The sequence below is a fragment of the Corythoichthys intestinalis genome, chromosome 2, assembly GCF_030265065.1.
Source record: "Corythoichthys intestinalis isolate RoL2023-P3 chromosome 2, ASM3026506v1, whole genome shotgun sequence".
NCBI lineage: Eukaryota > Metazoa > Chordata > Actinopteri > Syngnathiformes > Syngnathidae > Corythoichthys > Corythoichthys intestinalis.
The window spans coordinates 54,578,636-54,600,375 of NC_080396.1; the positions used below are offsets into that span (position 1 = coordinate 54,578,636).

The window sequence follows — 21,740 nt, forward strand, 5'->3', positions numbered from 1 at the left end:
AGCGTCACCTTTTCTTTTTTTCTCTACCTGCACTAAAACTTTTTGGATCCAGTGTTGATTTCTTTCACGAGAAAATCAGCCGTGCGTCTGTCTTCCGGCAAAACAAAGAAACTGCGACGCCTTCAAAAAATGTATTTCGAGCAAGTCGTCGGATGTAGAAACAAATGGCGAGTCAAATTTTACATCGGATGTCGAAAAAAATCGTGTGTCGAAGCGATCGTATGTCGAGGTACCACTGTAATTCCAAGTGGTTCCTTGAATTGGATGTAGAGTTATTGGCAGTCGACAGTCTTTTCGAGCTAGCGCAAAGTTTGCAACGCACAGAGATATTTTTTGTCATCTTTACTGGAGAGAAATGTGAAGTCATGGCTGTATGTGCAATGAGCAAATGCAGCCGGTTGTGGTTCTTCTCCTACGTCTTCCACTGTTAGCATCCTGAAAGGTAGCCAGGCTATGTTATTTGTTGGCCGCCGACAGCGCTCACAAAATGGTAATACATTTTTTTTCCCCCGATGAGAAAACGTGACATGCGATGTCACTCCCAAACTCAAGAGCAGCATGTATTCGAAATGCTCTTCGTTCATGACTGCAGTATTCTTTGTTCTACATACTGTACATTATGAGGCAACAACAAAATAGTAACGCACAGGCATTAAGGAAACTAACTTTAATCAGATTACTGGCTTCGAAAAATGAACGCGTTAGATTACTCGTTACTGAGCGAAATTAATCAGATAACAGTAACGCGTTACTGTCAACACTGCTCAGGACTGTCAACACTGCTCAGGACAAACCTAAAAGTGGATGAAAACAGAATGGTAAATATAAAAAATTATGAAAATGGTGAGAAAGGATTGTGCTCAGTGACTTGGTAAACATATAGAAAATAGTGCTGCAGTGCAAAAAAACAAAGCAGCAGAAGCAGATTTGAAACGTAACTCTCAGCTTCACAGCTTCACAACTGTGTGCGTGTGTGAGAGTGTGAATGTTTCCAAAGTAAAGGCACCTTTAAGCATGCATGTGTGTGAACATGTCTTTATTAAGGGTTTTCCCCAATGACAGGGAGGCATACAGACAAGACAGCTGCTATGTTAAAAAAAAAAGTATCACACAAATAATGCAAAGACGCTCCTAAGAACATTTTGGAATCAAATCGCTATTTTTCTGAGCATTCCTACCATCCTAAGGTCTCTGGGGCAGTTTAAAATTTGAAGCTGTTTAATATTTGAAAAAAATTAAATACAAATCTCACTCTAAATATTTGAAATAAGGAAGCCCTAGTAGATGAGTTTTTTTTTTTTTTAAAGAAATGCCAAGCTTGCATATCTCATTACAAGACGTGTTTCCTCTATTAAAGTTTCCTGGGATGTGGCATGAAGTGCAAAGAAACAGTTATCGCTGTTCAAAAAAACAATAATAAATAACAATGATTATACGATATGGGGCTGTTACTAGTCATTGAGGACAATGGTTATGGAACCCTTGATGAGAAACTATACAGACATGTTTGCTTTTGCCAAAAACCCACCCGCTTTTTGTCCATTTCCATTGTCCAAATAACCTTTGTTACTGCTGTTTCTCATTCACCTGTCACCTTTGTTGTGTTTCGCTTACTCATAGACATTATAATATACTGACGGAACACGATGCGCTGGGCCGATTATTAGGGGGCCTATCTCCGTCAAAGCTGATTGAGTGAAAACACAGACAAAGAGCTTTTTACGTTGAAAATTCTTGTGAATAAATGCTTAAATCCCTTAATTCTTTATAGATATGGATGTTTTTACGTCTCGGTTCTTGGTTAAAGGCAAAAAAACTGGCAGTTAGCATTTATTTTACGTAAATATGTCGAATGTGCTGCTAGTATTTAAGCCACTGTGGCCTTTTCACCACAAAGAGTTTTTTACGTTGTAAATTCTTATGAATAATCCTAAATTTTTTATAGATATGGATGTAAAACTCTCGATTCTTGGTTAAAAGCAAAAAAAACAAAAAACAAACAAACAAACAAACAAAAAAAAACGGTTAGTTAGCATATATTTTACCTAAATATTGCGAATTATGATGCCAATGCCGTAGCAGTTAATTTCTCCCATTGATTTTTTCTTTCACAATGTTTCAAAATGCATGCATGGTACGAAAAAGATAATAATTACCTTAAATCCTCGAACAAATCACTCCTGAGACTATCCTTCTTGTTTGTATACGGTACAGCTTTACTACTTTTTCAACTTAAATCCGTCGCTGGATTGCTGCATGTGTTTGAGAATAATTATGACCGACTTCGAGCGACTGAAGCGGAGTGTGGGACGGCACCATACTTGAAGGCGTGGGGCAGTGTCTGTGTCCCGTCAATAACATTATGAAGTCTATGGCTCACTTTTTTGGCGATGTGTCTTTACTCAGTGGTGATGCCATTATCCAACGCCTCCTGTACGCCTAATCTGTACCACCGGATTTATTTAATGCAATAAACGTGTTTGAAGCCTAATAAAAACTGAATTTGGACACCATTGCTTTGTCAGAATTGTACAGGGTTTTAAGTTTTTGTAACCCAATCGGCATAATCTGTCTTTAACAAGGCAAAATGTCTGAACCACGCCCCCGCCGCTATAAAACTCCTGCTGTCTACTCGTGATTTTTTTTTTTTTCTTTTCAAAAATATTAACTATTTCTTGTGTTCAAAAATATTACCTATTTCTTGCTGATCAGAAGTGGCAATCATGTTACTCTTTTTTTCTCGAATTAAACCTTGAACACAAGAGTTTAATCTTGAATACAGTGTAACAGCGTAGTTTTGGGAGGAGGTGATGACGGAGCCCCGAACAATTGGAAGTGGGGAACGAATGAAGGCAACTATGAGTGACCACTTTACCAACAAGTGTTAGTCCAGTTCTTTTCTTAATGATGATGAAAATCCCTGCACCTTGCATCTACAGTGGGGAAAATAAGTATTTAGTCAACCACTAATTGTGCAAGTTCTCCCACTTGAAAATATTAGAGAGGCCTGTAATTGTAAACATGGGTAAACCTCAACCATGATGAGACACAAAATTTGGAAAAAACCCAGAAAATCACATTGTTTGATTTTAAAGAATTTATTTGCAAATCATGGTGGAAAATAAGTATTTGGTCAATAACAAAAGTTCATCTCAATACTTTGTTATGTACGCTTTGTCGGCAAAAACGGAGGCCAAACGTTTTCTGTAACTCTTCAAAAGCTTTTCACACACTGTTGCTGGTATTTTGGCCCACTCCTCCATGCAGATCTCCTCTAGAGCGGTGATGTTTTGGGGCTGTCATTGGGCAACATGGACTTTCAACTCCCTCCTCACCCCGTGGCGTCAAAATGATAACAAGAACGGTGAGCAAAAATCCCAGAACCACACAGGGGGACCTAGTGAATGACCAACAGAGAGCTGGGACCACAGTAACAAAGGCTACTATCAGTAACACAATGCGCCGCCAGGGACTCAAATCCTGCACTGCCAGATGTGTCCCACTGCTGAAGAAAGTACATGTCCAGGCCCGTCTGCGGTTCGCTAGAAAGCATTTGGATGATCCAGAAGAGGACTGGGACAATGTGTTATGCTCAGATGAAACCAAAATAGAACTTTTTGGTAGAAACACAGGTTCTCATGTTTGGAGGAAAAAGAATACTGAATTGCACCATACCCACTGTGAAGCATGTGGGTGGAAACATCATGATTTGGGGCTCATTTTCTGTAAAGGGACCAGGACGACTGATCTTTGTAAAGAAAAGAATGAATGGGGGCCATGTATCGAGAGATTTTGAGTGAAAATCTCCTTCCATCAGCAAGGGCAGTGAAAATGAAACGTGGCTGGGTCTTTCAGCATAACAATGATCCCAAACACAGAGCCAGGGCAACAAAGGAGTGACTTCGTACGAAGTCCTGGAGTGGCCTAGCCAGTCTCCAGATCTCAACCCCATAGAAAATGTGTGGAGGGAGTTGAAAGTCCGTGTTGCCCAACGACAGCCCCAAAACATCACTGCTCTAGAGGAGATCTGCATGGAGGAATGGGCCAAAATACCAGCAACAGAGTGTGAAAAGCTTGTGAAGAGTTAGAGAAAACGTTTGGCCTCCGTTATTGCCAACAAAGGGTACATAACAAAGTATGAGATGAACTTTTGGTACTGACCAAATACTTATTTTCCACCATGATTTCCAAATAAATTCTTTAAAAATCAAACAATGTGATTTTCTGATTTTTTTTTTTTCCCCCACATTCTTTCATGGTTGAGGTTAACCCATGTTGACAATTACAGGCCTCTCTAATATTTTCAAGTGGGAGAACTTGCACAATTAGTGGCTGACTAAATACTTATTTGCCCCACTGTAAATAGTGAGTGTGCTGCACAAAGGCATCCTATCCAGATAAATAATATGCATTAAAAAAACTGATCGAGGGCCGCATCCGTTCTGCAAGCAGCTAGGCAGTATCCAGATCGGATTCTTTTCGACTCCGATATAGAAGCAGTCCCGCTGATTCACAGATGAGTCGTAAAATAACCCCAATTATCTTGTTGCATGAGGGTAAATCAAAGGCTGAGTTTCAACAATACTTTGAAAGGGTTGATGTGAACTGAATCACTATATCAAAATAAATTGGTGCAGTGATAATTTTACACATAGAAATTTACACCTATGAACATGCAAAAAGTCATCTGTAAAGCCTCATTTAAGATTGCTGAGACATCACACTCTTTTAAATTGCTTCTGCTGTTGTTATCGTGCTGGTTCACAAGTTTAGTGTGAAGCTAGCTAGGGGCCTCCAAATGAATGGCAGGAAATGTCTTCGTTTCATCATATGAGGTGCCAAGTCAAGGTTATTCTTAGAACTTAGAAAAATTCGATGCGCTGACACTTACTGTATGTCAGATGCCACCGAACACATCAGTCTATCAAGGCCAAAATTGCATTTTCTAAAAATTGTGCTCCTATTGTATATTGTCACCGTATATTCAGTCATTCTATTTATATACATATGTGCTCTTATATTAAAAAAAATGTTAACAACAACTGTGGTATAGACTTACATACTGCTCTAAATCAATGTTCTTATGCTGCACTGTATATAACCCACAATGGAATTCATTTTTCATTGCCGTTGGTTGGAAATATAACTTGAGTAGTAGTGAAAAAAATCAATATTTTTTACTTAAGAAATATTTTATTGAAAATAAAAAAACACAGAAAAATCAATTATTGCGTGGTGAATAGGGCTGCAGAGTGACTGCTTGGTCCTAGGTTACTTCTGCGTCTGTGAACACTTTCCTGTCATGTCACAGCACATGAGAGCATAATGCACCTATTACACACCTGCGTGTGCACACACATTAGTGTACATGCACACAAGCACACAGTGCTGTACATCTGTATATTTTTCCAGTGCAACTCTTCTTACATGACAGAAACATATTAAATCATTGCCTGCCGTTGACAACGAAGGACGTCCAATTTATCTAAACTGGGAGGATGTGCTGTGGAAGTATACAGTATGATCTTTATTCAGGAATCTCACAATCACTTCATAGCACACTCGCCACCATAAGAAAGAAAAGAATACCATACATATGGAGACATAGTAATAAAGTGACCAGAAAGGAAGAAAAAAGAAAAACAAAACACAACATCAAGAAGGCACTGGCAATCAGGACAGCACAACAAACAGGTTGACAGCACTAGACATCTAATCCATTTTGAATGGGGGAGACTGGAAGGGAATGATACCATCAGGGTGATTGAATTTAGTATGTTTTCCAGATTTTTCCAACACTTTGCATCTTAAGACAGAGTTGATTTTAACACCGTTTGATTGAGTTATAAATCTTTTAATGACAAAAGTTATAATGGGGAATACTTCGATAATTAAATTGAAGATGTGTCAAAAAAGTAGGGATACCATTCTTTGGGCTTTCCTCCCAAAAATGGTTACACTAAATTTGACAGGAGGAGGAAGAACATTTTTCAAGGAGCATAGATGTGTATTAATTTCTTCATTTGTTTGTTATCTTGTGGTAACACAATTTGAATGCCTAACATAACACTGTCAAAAGAATGTCATAATCATGATGACATCTGTCATGCATATGATTGAATGCTATCTGCGATTTGTTTTTATCTGCCAGTGCAGTGCATACACAACTTGTTTATCATTGCCATTTCTTATTTGCCACAAAAATCAGAAGCGCAAGGGTCAACGCTGATTGAAATTAGGTTTGTCCATCAAGTCACTTAAATACAAGAGCTGTAAAAAAATAAAAAAAACAAAACAAAGCAAAGCTTCAAGAGGTTAGATTATCGCAGCAGAAAAAGACATGTCATTTCAATGTATTTAATTGTTCAGTTTGTAGGAAACAGGTGTTTTTCCCTTAAACACTGCGTTTGAAATCTATTTTAAGTTTTTAATTTTCGTTACTCCTGTTTATTATTTTTACCTTATTTTGTGATCACGAACTTGAACGAGATCAAGTGAGAGATTTGTTGGAATATATTATCATATAATCACGTATAATCATACATATTTGATGATTAGACTGCTCTTTTCTTAAACAAAACTCCCCTCCTCAAAGACAACATAGGAATTTGTTGATTTTTCTTAAACCGTACCGTTCCACCATGTTCGATCCCATGGTTTGGCCTAGGAAGCTCATGTTAACTTGCTCATTTGCATAAGGACGATACTGTACTAGTATATGCTCTGACCCGATGGTCACCCAGGGCCTCCCCCTGGAGATGAAGATTTTTCCTCTTTTTTTCCCACTTCTGATGTGGGGACGAGGCTGGGCCTGGTTTACAACAGGACTTTCTAAAATGATTCTTTACTGGCTTTTTGTTCTTATTTTATTTGATAATATGGTCCATGTTTTATTTATTATTAACATTATCATTTGCTATGGGCTCACCACCTGTGGGAGGGGCCAAAAGGGTCGAGTGTGTAGAGAGTTGGGCGGCAGCCAAATGCTGGGGCCTTGGCGGTCCGACCCCCAGCTGCAGAAGCTAACGCTGGGGACATGGAATGTCACCTCTCTGCCTGGGAAGGAGCCCGAGCTAGTGTGTGAGGCAGAGAAGTTCCGACTAGATATAGTCGGACTCTCCTTTACACACAGCTTGGGTTCTGGTACCAATTCTCTCGAGAGGGGTTGGACTCTGTTCCACTCTGGAGTTGCCCGCAGTGAGAGGCGCCGAGCAGGTGTGGCCATACTTATTGCCCCCCGGCTTGGTGCCTGTACGTTGGGGTTCACCCCAGTAGACGAGAGGGTAGCCTCCTTCTGCCTTTGGGTGGGGGGACAGGTTCTGACAATTCTTTGTGCCTATGCACCGAACAGCAGTTCAGAGTACCCACCCTTTTTGGAGTCCTTGGAGGGTGTGTTGGAGAGCGCCCTCTCTGGGGACGCCCTCGTTTTTCTGGGAGACTTCAACGCTCACGTGGGCAATTACGCCCCCCACCCCAATCAGAACCCGAGTGGTGTTCTGTTATTGGACTTCTGTGCTCATCACGGTTTGTCCATAATGAACACCATGGTCAAGCACAGGGGAGTCCATATGTGCACTTGGCACCAGGACACCCTAGGCCGCAGTTCAAAGATCGACTTTGTAATCATGTCATCGGACTTGCGGCCGCATGTTTTGGACACTCGGGTGAAGGGTGGGCGGAGCTGTCAACTGATCACCACCTGGTGGTGTGTTGGCTCCAATGGCGGGGGAAGATGCTGGCCAGACCTGGCAGGCCCAAACGTATTGTGAGGGTCTGCTGGGAACGTCTGGCAGAATCCCCTGTCAGAAAGCGCTTCAACACCCACCTCCATTGTTGAGGCGGCCAATCAGTGCTGTGGCCGTAAGGTAGTTGGTGTCTGTCGTGGTGGCAATCCCCGAACCCGCTGGTGGACACAAGCGGTAAGGGATGCCGTCAAACTGAAGAAGGAGGCCTACCGGGCCTTTTTGGCCTGTGGGACTCCGGAGGCAGCTGACAGGTACCGGCTGGCCAAGCGGACTGCAGCTTCGGCGGTCGCTGAGGCAAAAACTTGGACATGGGAGGAGTTTGGCGAGGCCATGGAAAATGACTTCAGGACGGCTTTGAGGAAATTCTGGTCCATCATCCGACGTCTGAGGAGAGGAAAGCAGTGCACCATTAACACTGTGTAGAGTGAAGATGGGGCGCTGCTGACCTCGACTCGGGACGTTGTGAGTCGGTGGGGAGAATACTTCAAAGACTCAATTCCACCGACACACCTTCCTTTGAGGGAGCAAAGTCTGGGGACTCCGAGGTGGGCTCCCTGATCTCTGGGGTTGAAGTCACTGAGGTGGTTGGAAAGCTCCTCGGTGGCAAGGCCCCGGGGGTCAATGAGATCCACCCGGAGTTCCTAAGGGCTCTAGATGTTGTGGGGTTGTCGTGGCTGACACGCCTCTACAACATCGCGTGGACATCAGGGACAGTGCCTCTGAATTGGCAGACCGGGGTGGTGGTCTCCCTTTTTAAGAAGGGGGACTGGAGAGTGTGTTCCAATTATAGAGGGATCACACTCCTCAGCCTCCTTGGTAAAGTCTATTCAGGGGTACTGGAGAGGAGGGTCCGTCGGGAAGTCGAATCTCGGATTCAAGAGGAGCAGTGTGGTTTTCGTCCCGGCTGTGGAACAGTGGCCCAGCTCTACACCCTCGGCAGGATTCTCGAGGGTGCATGGGAGTTCGCCCAACCAGTCTACATGTGTTTTGTGGATCTGGAGAAGGCGTTCGACCGTGTGCCTCGGGAATTCATGTGGAGGGTGCTCTGGGAGTACGGGGTACCGAGCCCCTTGGTAAGCGCTGTTCGGTCTCTGTACGACCAGTGTCAGAGTTTGGTCCACATTGCCGGCAGTAAGTCGAATTCGTTCCAAGTGAGGGTTGGACTCCGCCAAGGCTGCCCTTTGTCACCGATTCTGTTCATAATTTTTATGGACAGAATTTATAGGCGCAGCCGAAGCGTTGAGGGGTGCTGGTTTGGTGACCTCAGCATTGCATCTCTTTTTTCAGATGATGTGGTGCTTTTGGCTTCATCAGGCCATGACCTCCAACTCTCACTGGAGCGGTTCGCAGCTGAGTGTGAAGCGGTTGGGATGAAGATCAGCACCTCCAAATCCGAGACCATGGTCCTCTGTCGGAAAAGGGTGGAGTGCCCTCACCGGTTTGGGGATGAGATCCTGCCCCAAGTGGAGGAGTTCAAGTACCTTGGGGTCTTTTTCATGACTGAGGGTAGGAGGGAGCGGGAGATCTACAGGTAGATCGGTGCAGCGTTTGCAGTAATGCGGATTCTGCACCGGTTCGTAGTGGTGAAGAAGGAGCTGAGCCGAAAGGCAAAGCTCTCGATTTACCAGTCGATCTACGTTCCTACCCTCACCTATGGTCACGAGCTGTGGGTCGTGACCGAAAGAAGAAGATCTCGGATACAAGCGGCCGAAATGAGTTTTCTCCATCGGGTGTCTGGGCTCTCCCTTCGAGATAGGGTGAGAAGCTCGGTCAACCGGGAGGGACTCAGCGTCGAGCCGCTACTGCTCCGCATTGAGAGGAGCCAGCTGAGGTGGCTGGGGCATCTGGTTAGGATGCCTACTGGACACCTCCCTGGAGAGGTATTCCGGGCATGTCCCACCAGCGGGAGGCCTCGGGGAAGACCCAGGACACGCTGGAGAGACTATGTGTCTCGGCTGGCCTGGGAACGCCTTGGGATTCCGCCGGAGGAGCTGGTTTAAGTGGCTGGGGAGAGGGAAGTCTGGGCTTCCCTGCTAAAACTGCTGCCCCCGCGACCCGACCTCGGAGCAAGCGGAAGATGATGGTATGGTATGGTATAATTTGCTAAGTTTTGTTGTGTCATCGGCTGTTGTAGAGGGTGTCGACTATGACTGTTGTTGCAGTAAATTATTTATTTTTTTCCACAACAAAATTTATAAACTGTACTTCTTTAATCCAAGCGCAAGTCAACCTTCCACTGAGCAAACCAGTTTATCTTCCCAACAGGCGGAGGGTGAGCTGGGCCCCCCAAAAATGTGCTACTATAAAAGGAAATTCAAAATGGCTTTCGTATTGGATGTGAACGAGTCGGTAGTTCTCACTTCTATAAACCGCGCAGTTTGCGCTGGTCAGTAAAATTACCAAAACCTACGCAGCCTCATGCTGGTATAGATTTAGACAGCATGCAATAATGGGGCCCTTGTTGAGAAAATCGTACTGTAGCCAGACAGAGTGCTTTGCTACTTCCTCTCTCCTTTTCTTGTTTCACACCAACTCAGTGAAGCACACATACGTTTTAGCAGTCCTGAAGGCGTTATCACGGCAATTGCACGCACACAGAACAGAGCAGAACACAGTAAAACATGAGTACTTACAACAATTGTGCCAAAGGGATTTTGTGTTGTACAACATTAATGGGAATGACAATGTTGAAATGTGGCCCTCATTGCAACAACTTGCTTCTCTGTCCTTATTATGAGCAATGTTATAAAGTTCAATTTGATAGGCACTTGGACACAGTTACAAAATGGCTGCGCCCTCCAAGTGCCATTAGGTTTCCTATGTTTAATAAGATTAGAGATAATCACCACATAGTTGTTGTCCTTTTGATGATTCTTTTTTTCTCTTGTGTGTAAATCCATGTGCAATGCAATTACTGGTGCTCAGTCTTCATTTATTAATATGATGCAATCCTGGGTTCACGCAACTTGTAAGGAAAATCATTGAAAATAACCTTGTTTCCAAGTCTTCACAGTACTTAGACTTTGGGGTGCATCAGTAGAAATTAGGTTCAAAACCCTTTGTAATTCTTACAAAGGGTGTAATTAGGAAACGAAAACATAATAAGCATCTCAGAAATATCTGAAAGCATGCAACATGTTTTAACCTTTAATACCACTTTGGCCTGCAAAACATTAAACAGGAATTGGTTCACTGATTACTCCCTAGTTCATTGCCCCAGTTGACAAGCGTGTGTTGGATATTGAGTCAAGTGCACAGCCGCCTCAGGTCGCTCGCTGGCTGGCTTTATTACAATGTTGTAATGTGAAAGTGGAGCTAGAGAAAGAGCTGCAATGGCAGTAGAGAAAACCCAAGAGAAATGAAGAGGCAGGCAAAGGGATAATCGGAAAAGAAAATATATTGGGTACGCAACAACTCACACATTATGAGGTCCACATCAACATATAATAGCTTGGATGTGTGTTGGTTTGTATGTCTTTGTGGGTGTATGTGTTGAGTAATCAATTCAATTGCTTTTATTTCTTTGTCTGTGTTTTCACTGGGGCGCTTCTCCAGCTCGCACTAAACACTAATTCCCTTACTGCTCATAGCGCCACTCTCTTCTCAGCTCTTTATTATGTGTGTATTTTGTGTAGTGCTGCTCTCTAGCTCTGTAAAGATATACAGTGTGTCTAACCCACACCCCCCCAAAAACACACAACCAGTATTACATCTAACAAAGTTATGCTGTATTCATCACATCCACATCAAGAAAACAAGGTAAAATAACGTACTCACACAGCTAGTGAATGCATTGACAAGTAATACATGCATGTTTTTTGTTTGTTTGTTTTTAAAAAACATTTTTTTTAGACACTTTTCAAATAGAATACATCCTTTCTTTTTACCAACTATTGTCTTTCCTCAGGTTTTTGTTCCCTCATTACAAGAGTCAGCCTATGCAGGACTTTCACAGTAAGTGCATCCTTGGGGAGTGTTGTGTGTTATCTCTCCCACCGTGGACATGTACCTACAATGAAAATTACAGACTCCTCCATGATTTCTAAGTGGGAGAACTTGCAAAATAGCAGGGTGTTCAAATATTTATTTTCTACACTGCATCCAATCGTGTTGTCATTAGGCATGTGCCGGTATGAGATTTTGACGGTACGATAACCGTGAGCAAAAATACCGCGGTTTCACGGTATCACGGTATTGCAATTATAGCTCCAAAATTTTGAGATGTATGGTTTAAAAAAATAAATAAATTAAAAAAAATAAATTTTTTAAAACTTTTTTTCCATTGAACAGGTTTTTTTTTCAGAACATATTTGCAAATTGGAACATGAATATAATGTGAAAATAAATTAATGTGAAAATAAATAACAAATATTTTATATAAAATTAAAATAAATAGAACCTAGACTATACCCACAGCCACAGCTCAAGTTGCTCAATATTAGAGCAAGAACAAAATAATTGCTATAAAAAAGTAAAAACACTTCTAAATAAAATTAAAAATATATACTGTATGACTTTTTTTGAGGGGGAGAAGCTAAAGTTTTGCCATTTTCAGCCACTGTGTCAACTCTCTTCTACATGATGTCATACCTTTGTGTTAAAGAGAACAAAGCATTCATAAGTTAATAAGTTAGTTAAAGATGTAGAAGTTAGTTTTATAAATTAGTTAAAATGTAAATATTGTTGAGGAAAGGTTTCATCTAAAACAAAAAGTGAGGAGTGAGACCTCCTTCCGCAATTAGCAATCTTTGACGCGATCCCTTTTTTTTTTTTTTTTTCCCTCCCTCCTTCCTTTAAGCTTGTTTCTCACTCAGCGGCTGTGAGACATAAAACGTTGACGAAGCTGCCCTCCCAGTTTAGCCTAGGCTAACATTCGTCTCTGTAAGTTTTAGTTAGTTTGTATATTGAATTTGAAAGGAAAATGTGTGTTTTGTTTTTGGCGACCTTTTTCATGGTGCTACTGCTATCCTGTTGAACCTACTCACATGTGGAAAAATACAATTGTCTAACGTTTTAAATGTATTCCTTTGTATATTTCACCACGATTTAAGAGCTCAATAAATTGAAGAAGAGTACGGCTTGTGTTTGGAGGATTTGTTTTTGGGTTTGCTGGGTGTTTAGCTGAATAGCGTCACTGACACTCACGGCAACTAACAGGGGAAGGGTGAGCGCTGCCGCACCAAGCCACTTCGGCTGCATTTTGGCACATGAAAAATAGCGAATACCGTACTAAGGTATGACGGAAAATTTTAGTGGTTTTGAAACCGCGACGTTTTCACACCACGGTAAACCGTGAAACCGGTAACCGGCACATGTCTAGTTGTCATAGGTCTTTTTCACACCACAATAGGGAATGGGACGTACTACGTCATTGTTTGGACGCGCCTCCATGCTGGCAATATGATTCACTTCCGGGTCGGCAGACTCAATGCGGATTGTAACGTGTGGTCGTGCTAAGCTAACTCTTTCGGTGTTTTAGAAAGAAATTATGGGTGTGTATTGTTGTGTTACCGGGTGCAACAGCTTCTCCTACGACTAAAAAAAGGGCGAGGAAAACTGGACTCACTTTTCACCGTTTTCCTGCATGGAGGACCAAATATCAGATCACGAAGGCACGACGGATGGCTGGGGCGCAGCGGTTCGTTGGAAAAGCATTTCTCTTGATCATATTTCTGCTGGAATGAGAGTGTATTCCCCTCATCTCTACTCTTTGTAAGTTGAACGATTTATCCGTTTTGGTTTCAATACGTTTTTTTTTTTTTTTTTTTTTTTTTTACTGTTGTGTAAATCTGCCTCGGTAGCAATGCTAACCTTCTCCTCCTCCTCACCTACCTGTTGTGTTACAAGGAAAACCTGCATATGAAATGCTGACAACACATCCCGATTGGTCACCATATCTCTTCTTGGGTTATTCTGAGGTCAAGCGCACCACATCGGAGCGTTATGAGAGGTTGGAAAGGCGAAGAGTGCACGTTGAAACTTCAGTTTGCTCTGCTCTTACAAACACGATCCCAAGTGTTGTTGTGAAAAGTCAATAAAATATGAATACCAAAACATGACTTGAACAACTTCTTGACAAACTGTAACTGCTTGTTTACTTCAGGTCTTCATAATAAACAGGTGTAATAATTACAAAGTCAGGTGACTTAATTTTGTTATTCTATTTGGAATATGCATTGACAATTTTTGGACAGTGTTGTAGACAAGAACTGGGACTGATAAGTTGCAATAGATTTTTTCAAATAATGCAATTTCTCCAATACGAGATTTGAATTGACAGTTTAAAATCTTTAAATTAGTGCAAACAAGGCCCACCCTCTGACGGTGGCAGCAAATATTATATAATTATAAGTAATACACAAATACAAGATCACAATAAACGTGTCTTTGTCAAAGCAGTTTAAAACACTATTTACTGGCCTTGGGTAAATTGCCAGACAGGATAAATATGTGCTTTAAAGTTCTTGCATTTCCATTTTAAGTATTGCAAGTACTAGTCTCCAACACAGTATTTGAACTGACAGTTTAAAATCCTTTTAGTACAAAATGGCCCACACTCTGGCAGGGGGCAGCAAATATTATAATACATAATACATTATAAAAAGCTATATACTATATAAATACAAGATCACAACAAAACCTGTATTTTTTCAAAGCAGTTAAAAAACATCCAGTGGCCTTAGGTAAATAAAGGTGTATAAATATGTACTTTACAGTTCTTGCATTTCTATTTTAGGTATTGCAACTTTTCCAACACTATTTGAATTGACAGTCTAAAGTCTCCATAAGTGCAAATAAGAATATTATAATTTAAAAATAATAATAGAATATATAAATTCAACATTACAATGAAACGTGTCTTTGTCAAAGTGGTTTAAAAAAAAATAATAATAATAATACGTCACTGGCCATAGTTAAATAGCCAGGCAGAATAAATATGTGCATTAAAGTTCTTGCATTTTCACAAGTTAAAAGCCCGCAGTTCATCGACGAGAAGGGCAGACCCAGATGGCGTCTGCTGCAGGGGCTTGTTTGAGTCCGACACAGGACAAATGGAACCACTCCATTGAACAAATTTTCTTTGTCAAATGATCCAAGAAGAGAGATGGTGACCAATCGGGATGTGTTGTCAGCAGGTTTACCTAGGAACACAACAGGTAGGTGAGTCGTAGTAGGCGAGCATTGCTACCGAGGCAGATTTACACAACGGTGTAAAAAAACAAAAACGTATTGAAACCAAAAGTGGATAAAGCGTTCAACTTACAAGAGTAGAGATGACAGGAACACCCTCTCATTCCAGCAGAAATATGATCATAAATGCTTTTCCGACAAACCGCTGCAATCCAGCCATCCGTCGTACCTTCGTGATCTGATATTTGGTCCTCCATGCAGGAAAACGGTGAAAAGTGAGTCAATTTTTCCTAACCCCTTTTTTTGTCGTAGGAGACGCTGTTGCACCCGGTAACGCAACAATAAGCGCCCATATTTTCTTTCTAAAACACCGAAAGAGTTAGCTTAGCACTACCACACGTTACAATCCGCATTGACTCTGCCGGCCCGGAAGTGAATCATATTGCCAGCATGGAGGCGCGTCCAAACAATGACGTAGTACGTCCCATTCCCTATAGTTGTCCACACTAGTAGTCACAAAACTATGCATTTTTTAACACATAATACTTGCATATAGAGATAATTATTTTTACAGTTTCTTTGAAAAATAAAAAATCACCCTGACAATATCTTACTTTTATATTTATGTATCTTTCGCTCACATGAATAATTTTTTCTTAAACTGAGATTCTTACATTTGTGTCCCTGGTCTTGGCCTTTTTTTCCCCTCCGTTTGTGAGCACTCAGGCACCATGTGATATTGCATGACTCTTGGCATGCAGGCATGTTCAGCCTTATAATCATTTTTATTTCAGGTAGAGAAAAACACTCAAGCTTCCTGCCCATTTCCGTATCCACCCTACCTTCCATGTCTCACAAGTAAAGCCCGTCGCCTTGAGTGCCTTGTCCCCCCTACTGTTCAGCCTCCGCCGCCGCCACTGTCGGTCGACGGGGGGCCGGTTTATAAAGTGGAGCGGCTTTTGGACGTCCGCCGCCGAGGCCGTAGGGTCCAATACTTGGTGGACTGGTAGGGCTATGGCCCGGAAGAGCGGTCCTGGGTCCCGGCCCGGTGGGTGTTGTCCCGAGAGCTAATCTGGGATTTCCACCGGGATTTCCACCGCACCCATCCCGGTAAGAATTTCAGACTCCTCCATGATTTCTAAGTCGGAGAACTTTCAAAATAGCAGTGTCTTCTTATTTTCCTGTTAGGGCCTCTGCCCCTCCCTCCTGAAACTTGGCCCACTTGGGGCAGGCGTGCATGAGTTTTCTGATTGCAGGTTGAATGCCAGACGGGTGGAGCAGCCACAGGTGCAGGCTATCACAATCAGCAGCCTTGAAAAAGCCAGTGGACGCCTCACCTCCTCGCCAGATCAACTCGTCTAGTTCTGCTGTCAGTTGTATCCCGCCTTACTTACATTTTTGACAACTATTCTCGGCTCACGATTTTTGCTTCTGTCCCAGGACCTGTTTGTGCACGCCCCTTGTCGGATCTCCACGCCTGTCTCCCCCACCCCCCCACCCCCCCACCGAGCTTTTCCTGCCTCACGTCGGTCTGGATCTCGCCAGCAACGCCCGAAGAATAAACAAAAACATTTTTGTTCTCACAGCCTGTCGTCCCGTTGTCTGCTTTGGGATCCTCTCCCATCCACGAACCCTAACATCCTCACTCTATATTCCAGCGGATAAATTGTACATGACAAATTGAGTCGGAAGTCCTACGCAGAGATTCTAAAAAAAAAAAAAAAAGGTTTCACAAGGTGAAAATTTATCGAAATTTTGAAATTTCCTTGTTCAATTTTCCGATTCAAAGTTATATCATTTTGAAATAAATTTCACAAAGAGTAAAAAAAAAGATTTTTTAAAGGGTACTTCACCTAGAGGTTATGAATAATCGTAAAGTATTGCATAACAATCGCTCCTTTCCTTACTTTTTTTGTAAAAATGCACAAAGACAAATTGTAATTCATGGGTATAAGTATAATGATGAAAATTCCCATTTGAAAAAAATAATATAAAAAATAACATTTCGTTTCTCTGTATTTGTGACGTGCAATGACAATTTAAAATGATGTTCAGTTCATAAATTCTATGTCTTTCTGAACCAGGCAAAGTGTGCGTAAGGATTTTCAATAATACTCTAATTAATTCAAGCAACCTTGAAAAAACTGCCTTTGATTGGTCTGTTTTAGTGCACTGCCATAAAGACTGATTGGTTTATTTTCATGTGCCAGTGTATTGTGAGATTCTGAGTGACTGTTTTCACATAGTTGGACTTTTCGGATGGACGTTTTTGACAGTCTGAATCAGCTGTCACCTTGCAATTTGGATGGAGCTCCAAATGCATTGTCCATGTACATTCTTACATTACAATTACAGTGCGGCAAATAAGTATTTAGTCAACCACCAATTATGCAAGTTCTCTACTTGAAAAGATTAGAGAGGCCTGTATATGTCAACATGGGTAAACCTCAACCATGAGAGACAGAGTGTGGGGAAAAAAAAACAGAAAATCACATTGTTTGATTTTTAAAGAATTTATTTCCAAATTAGAGTGGAAAATAAGTATTTGGTCACCTACAAACAAGCAAGATTTCTGGCTGTCAAAGAGGTCTAACTTCTTCTAACGAGGTCTAACGAGGCTCCACTCATTACCTATATTAATGGCACCTGTTTTAACCCATTATCGGTATAAAAGACACCTGTCCACAATCTCAGTCAGTCACAGTCCAAACTCCACTATGGCCAAGACCAAAGAGCTGTCGAAGGACAACTGATCTGTGTAAAGAAAAGAATGAATGGGGCCATGCATCGAGAGATTTTTAGTTAAAATCTCCTTCCATCAGCAAGGGCATTAAAGATGAGACGTGGCTGGGTCTTTCAGCATGACAATGATCCCAAACACACAGCCAAGGCAACAAAGGAGTGGCTTCGTAAGAAGCATTTCAAGGTCCTGGAGTGGCCTAGCCAGTCTCCAGATCTCAACCCCATAGAAAATCTGTGGAGGGAGTTGAAAGTCCGTGTTGCCCAATGACAGCCCCAAAACATCACTGCTCTAGAGGAGATCTGCATGGAGGAATGGGCCAAAATACCAGCAACAGTGTGTGAAAAGCTTGTGAAGAGTTACAGAAAACGTTTGGCCTCCGTTATTGCCAACAAAGGATACATAACAAAGTATTCAGATGAACTTTTGGTATTGACCAAATAGTTATTTTCCACCATGATTTGCAAATTGATGGATTGATTGATTTTTATTTCGAGCAGTGATAACAAAAACAGCAAGAATACATAAAACATAACAATACCAGTAGTGGTGATTACAACAAAAAATAATAACAAATACATACACATGTAGCTTGAAAAGGAGTGGGAAGAAGCCAAGCTTTCTTTGGGTCCCACCCTCAATTCACTCCCCAAAAATTCAATGTGAATACAGTCACTTTCCTACATTATCATCATCATTGCACTATCACCACCGCCATCACTACCACCGCCATCATCTTCGCCATCACTGCCGTCCCCATATATTGATTGTACATTCAAAAGTCATAATTTATGTAATAACAGCTTTACTGGTGCTCATGGTGACAATTGTTGAAATGTTAATTATTCGTTATACAATGTTATTTGTGGACCTGCTGCCAGAGGGGAACAACCCCCAGGCAACGGGACCACTCACTGCTACGTGTTATAGCTGTGCATTAAAAGACAAGATTTGGGAACCTGAGCCTGAGGTATTAGCCTCCAGTGTCAGAGCTCCCATTTGCCAGCCCTATACTCCAAGTTATATTGAATGTGTAGACGTATAAACACGTTTGCATACTAGTTCATCTATAGAGATATGTATAACCATTTAACTATAACCATCAGCACCGGCATTCCGCTTTACAAAGAATTGTTCATTACGATAGAATCTGGACTCAACTGGTTTAGAGCATTATTCACAACACCAACGATGAAAATGACAGTTACGGCCACAACAATAATGACAACGATGGCAACAACAGCCATGATAACAGTGATGACATCAACAACAACAAAACACTTATACTACAACTCTACTAATCATAATGATTACACAGATAATAACAATAATAGTTGCAGTGATCATAATAACACCAATATATCAGTAATAATAAGTAACTACAGGGTGACCCCAAAAAAAATTTACACTGCCATAATACAACTTAAATGCCATGTTTATTCATTTTAGAATTAGAATTGAATCACAAATTATACATTATTGTAAAGAACATGTACAGTACACTCTATTTTTCAATGTGTCCTCCCTTAAGTGTCACAACAGCCTCCAGGCGCCTGCGGAACGCTTCTTTATGTAGGATGCTGTCATCTTTTCCCAAGATCTAACAATGGACCTCTCCAAGGCTGCCACAGAAGTTTGTGGCTTCTTACAGGCACTGTCCTCCACAGTTGCCCATATGCTATAATCCAGGGGATTGAGATCTGGACTCTGGGGTGGCCACATATCACCTTGTCAATCAACTTTTTGGTCCGCACAGATCTTCACCTCCAGACCCAGGTTTTCGTGAGGCTGTTCCAGTATCTTTCAGCTTCTTTTTAACTTTGTAGACTGCACATCTGGATATTCTCAGATTTGCTGCAATCTCAGTAGGTGTCAGACCGGCACGCAGCAATTCAGGTACAGCTAAAGTTTTCTTCATTTTCAGCAGAAGCACAGGAATTGTAGAAACGAGAGATTACCAGCTGCATTGAGTGACTTTAATGTATCACTTAAGCATGACAACCTATTTAGATATGTTTCAATGGCTTTTAAACAAGCAGTCAACTGAGTGTAAACTTTTTTTTGGGTCACCCTGTATAACACATGTAATAATTATTATACATAACTAATGTAATATATACTGTATATACATATATATATATATATATATATATATATATATATATATATATATTTGGCTGTCAAACGATTAAAATTTTTAATCGAGTTAATTACAGCTTAAAAATTAATTAATCGTAATTAATCGCAATTAATCGCAATTCAAACCATCTATAAAATATGCCATATTTTTCTGTAAATTATTGTTGGAATGGAAAGATAAGGCACAAGATGGATATATACATTCAACATACGGTACATAAGGACTGTATTTGTTTATTATAACAATAAATCAACAAGATGGCATTAACATTATTAACATTCTGTTAAAGCGATCCATGGATAGAAAGACTCGTAGTTCTTAAAAAAAAAAAAAATGTTAGTACAAGTTATAGAAATTTTTAATTAAAACCCCTCTTAATGTTTTTGTTTTAATAAATTTTTTTAAATTTTCAATCAAAAAATAAACTAGTAGCCCGCCATTGAGGTCAATAATTACACAATGCTGATGGGAGCTGAAGCCTATAAAAACAGTCGCACCCAAGCGCCAGCAGAGGGCGGCAAAACTCCATAGACACAACAAGTGAGCGTTTCACTGCACTGTCATTTAAATCTGTCTGAGCGGGCCATCCGCGTTAATTGCGTCAAATATTTTAACGTGATTAATTAAAAAACTAATTAACGCCCGTTAACGCGATAATCTTGACAGCCCTAATATATATATATATATATATATATATATATATATATATATATATATATATATATATATATATATATATATATATAGATATATAGATATGTGTATATATATAATTTCTTGCCGGAACACCCCGACGTGAAGGTCACCACGGAGCCAGAAATTTTATTTACTTATTTATTCCTTTCTTTTTTTGGGGGGGTGGGGGGAGGGGGTCAAACCTCTTAAACTACTGAAATGCAAAGAAAACTGTTTTAGCACAGTTATTTCTATAACACATACAAAAAGTTAACAAAAACAGCAATAACCCCAACCTCCATTTCCTATTTTTATTTTCCCTCATTTCCTCACATACTACATGCCAAATCTCAATTTTAACTACTTAAGAACATAGGATGTATATTAAAATTGAAGTTAATATAAACACTTACTTTTTTTTTCTTTTTTAACAATAAAGATATAAGTAACATACATTCAGAAAAATAAGTACAAATGACTTATATTTTGCAGAGTGAAATGGAACATATTTTGAAGATCGTGCAAACATGGACTTTTTTAAATCATAAGGAAATGAATAATTAGCCTAACGTAAATGAGCAAATATAAGTCCAAAGTGCACATTGACAGCTAAGATGTTCTGAACCTCCCCATCAGAGCAAATAAAACTAAATATGATAAATAAGCCTCCTCAACTCTTTCGTTGCTCTTAAAGATTTGATCCATTTTATGTTGCATTGCCCTTTTTTTGTAGCATCAATTCAACAAGCTTTTTTTTTTTTTGCTGTTCCAGAAAACAAGGACATTTGAACCAATCAGAGCTAACTATCTCTGCTGATCACATGTCAGTATGTCAGCCGTTGGACTGGATAAATGAGTCCAGGCATTTTGCTTTGCTGCGTGCATTCGCACATTGACGTGACTCATCATTGTCAGACTCAGATAACTGCAGCAGCTGGGGAAACCTCCATGCCGTCCGTGGAATAAAAGAAATAATACATATTGGTGGAAACGGATTACGCTACACAAGCACTTTATTATGCTTGCTGTTAACAAATGTGTATTGTGTAATCTGATGTTGGTAGATTGTTTTCTTCTTGGAGATGAAATGCATGTGTGGCAGCTTAACATTTTTTGTTTTGTTTTACATAGCGTTTTGACAGTTGCCGTCATATTTTCCGAATCAAAGCACCATGTACTGGAACAGCATTCCGGCCCTGAATCTTATACCGGAACTGCGTTCCTGACCGTTCTGGCCCACTTTCACTCCTGTATATATACCCAAAACATTTAGAGACCACTTTCTGTGTATTGTGACCAGACCTGATGT

General features: G+C 40.7%; 1 protein-coding gene and 1 long non-coding RNA gene across 2 annotated transcripts in view; one reads left to right on the plus strand and one right to left on the minus strand.

Annotated features, from left to right (window-relative positions):
- Positions 1 to 21,740, minus strand: part of camkvl (CaM kinase-like vesicle-associated, like) — a 72,341-nt gene that overhangs the window by 20,915 nt on the left and 29,686 nt on the right. The window lies entirely within an intron of this gene.
- On the plus strand, positions 10,997 to 16,766 carry LOC130912052 (uncharacterized). Its single transcript, XR_009062528.1, has 5 exons — positions 10,997 to 11,148; positions 11,653 to 11,699; positions 15,671 to 15,986; positions 16,065 to 16,245; positions 16,317 to 16,766. It is a non-coding gene; the product is annotated as an uncharacterized LOC130912052 (long non-coding RNA).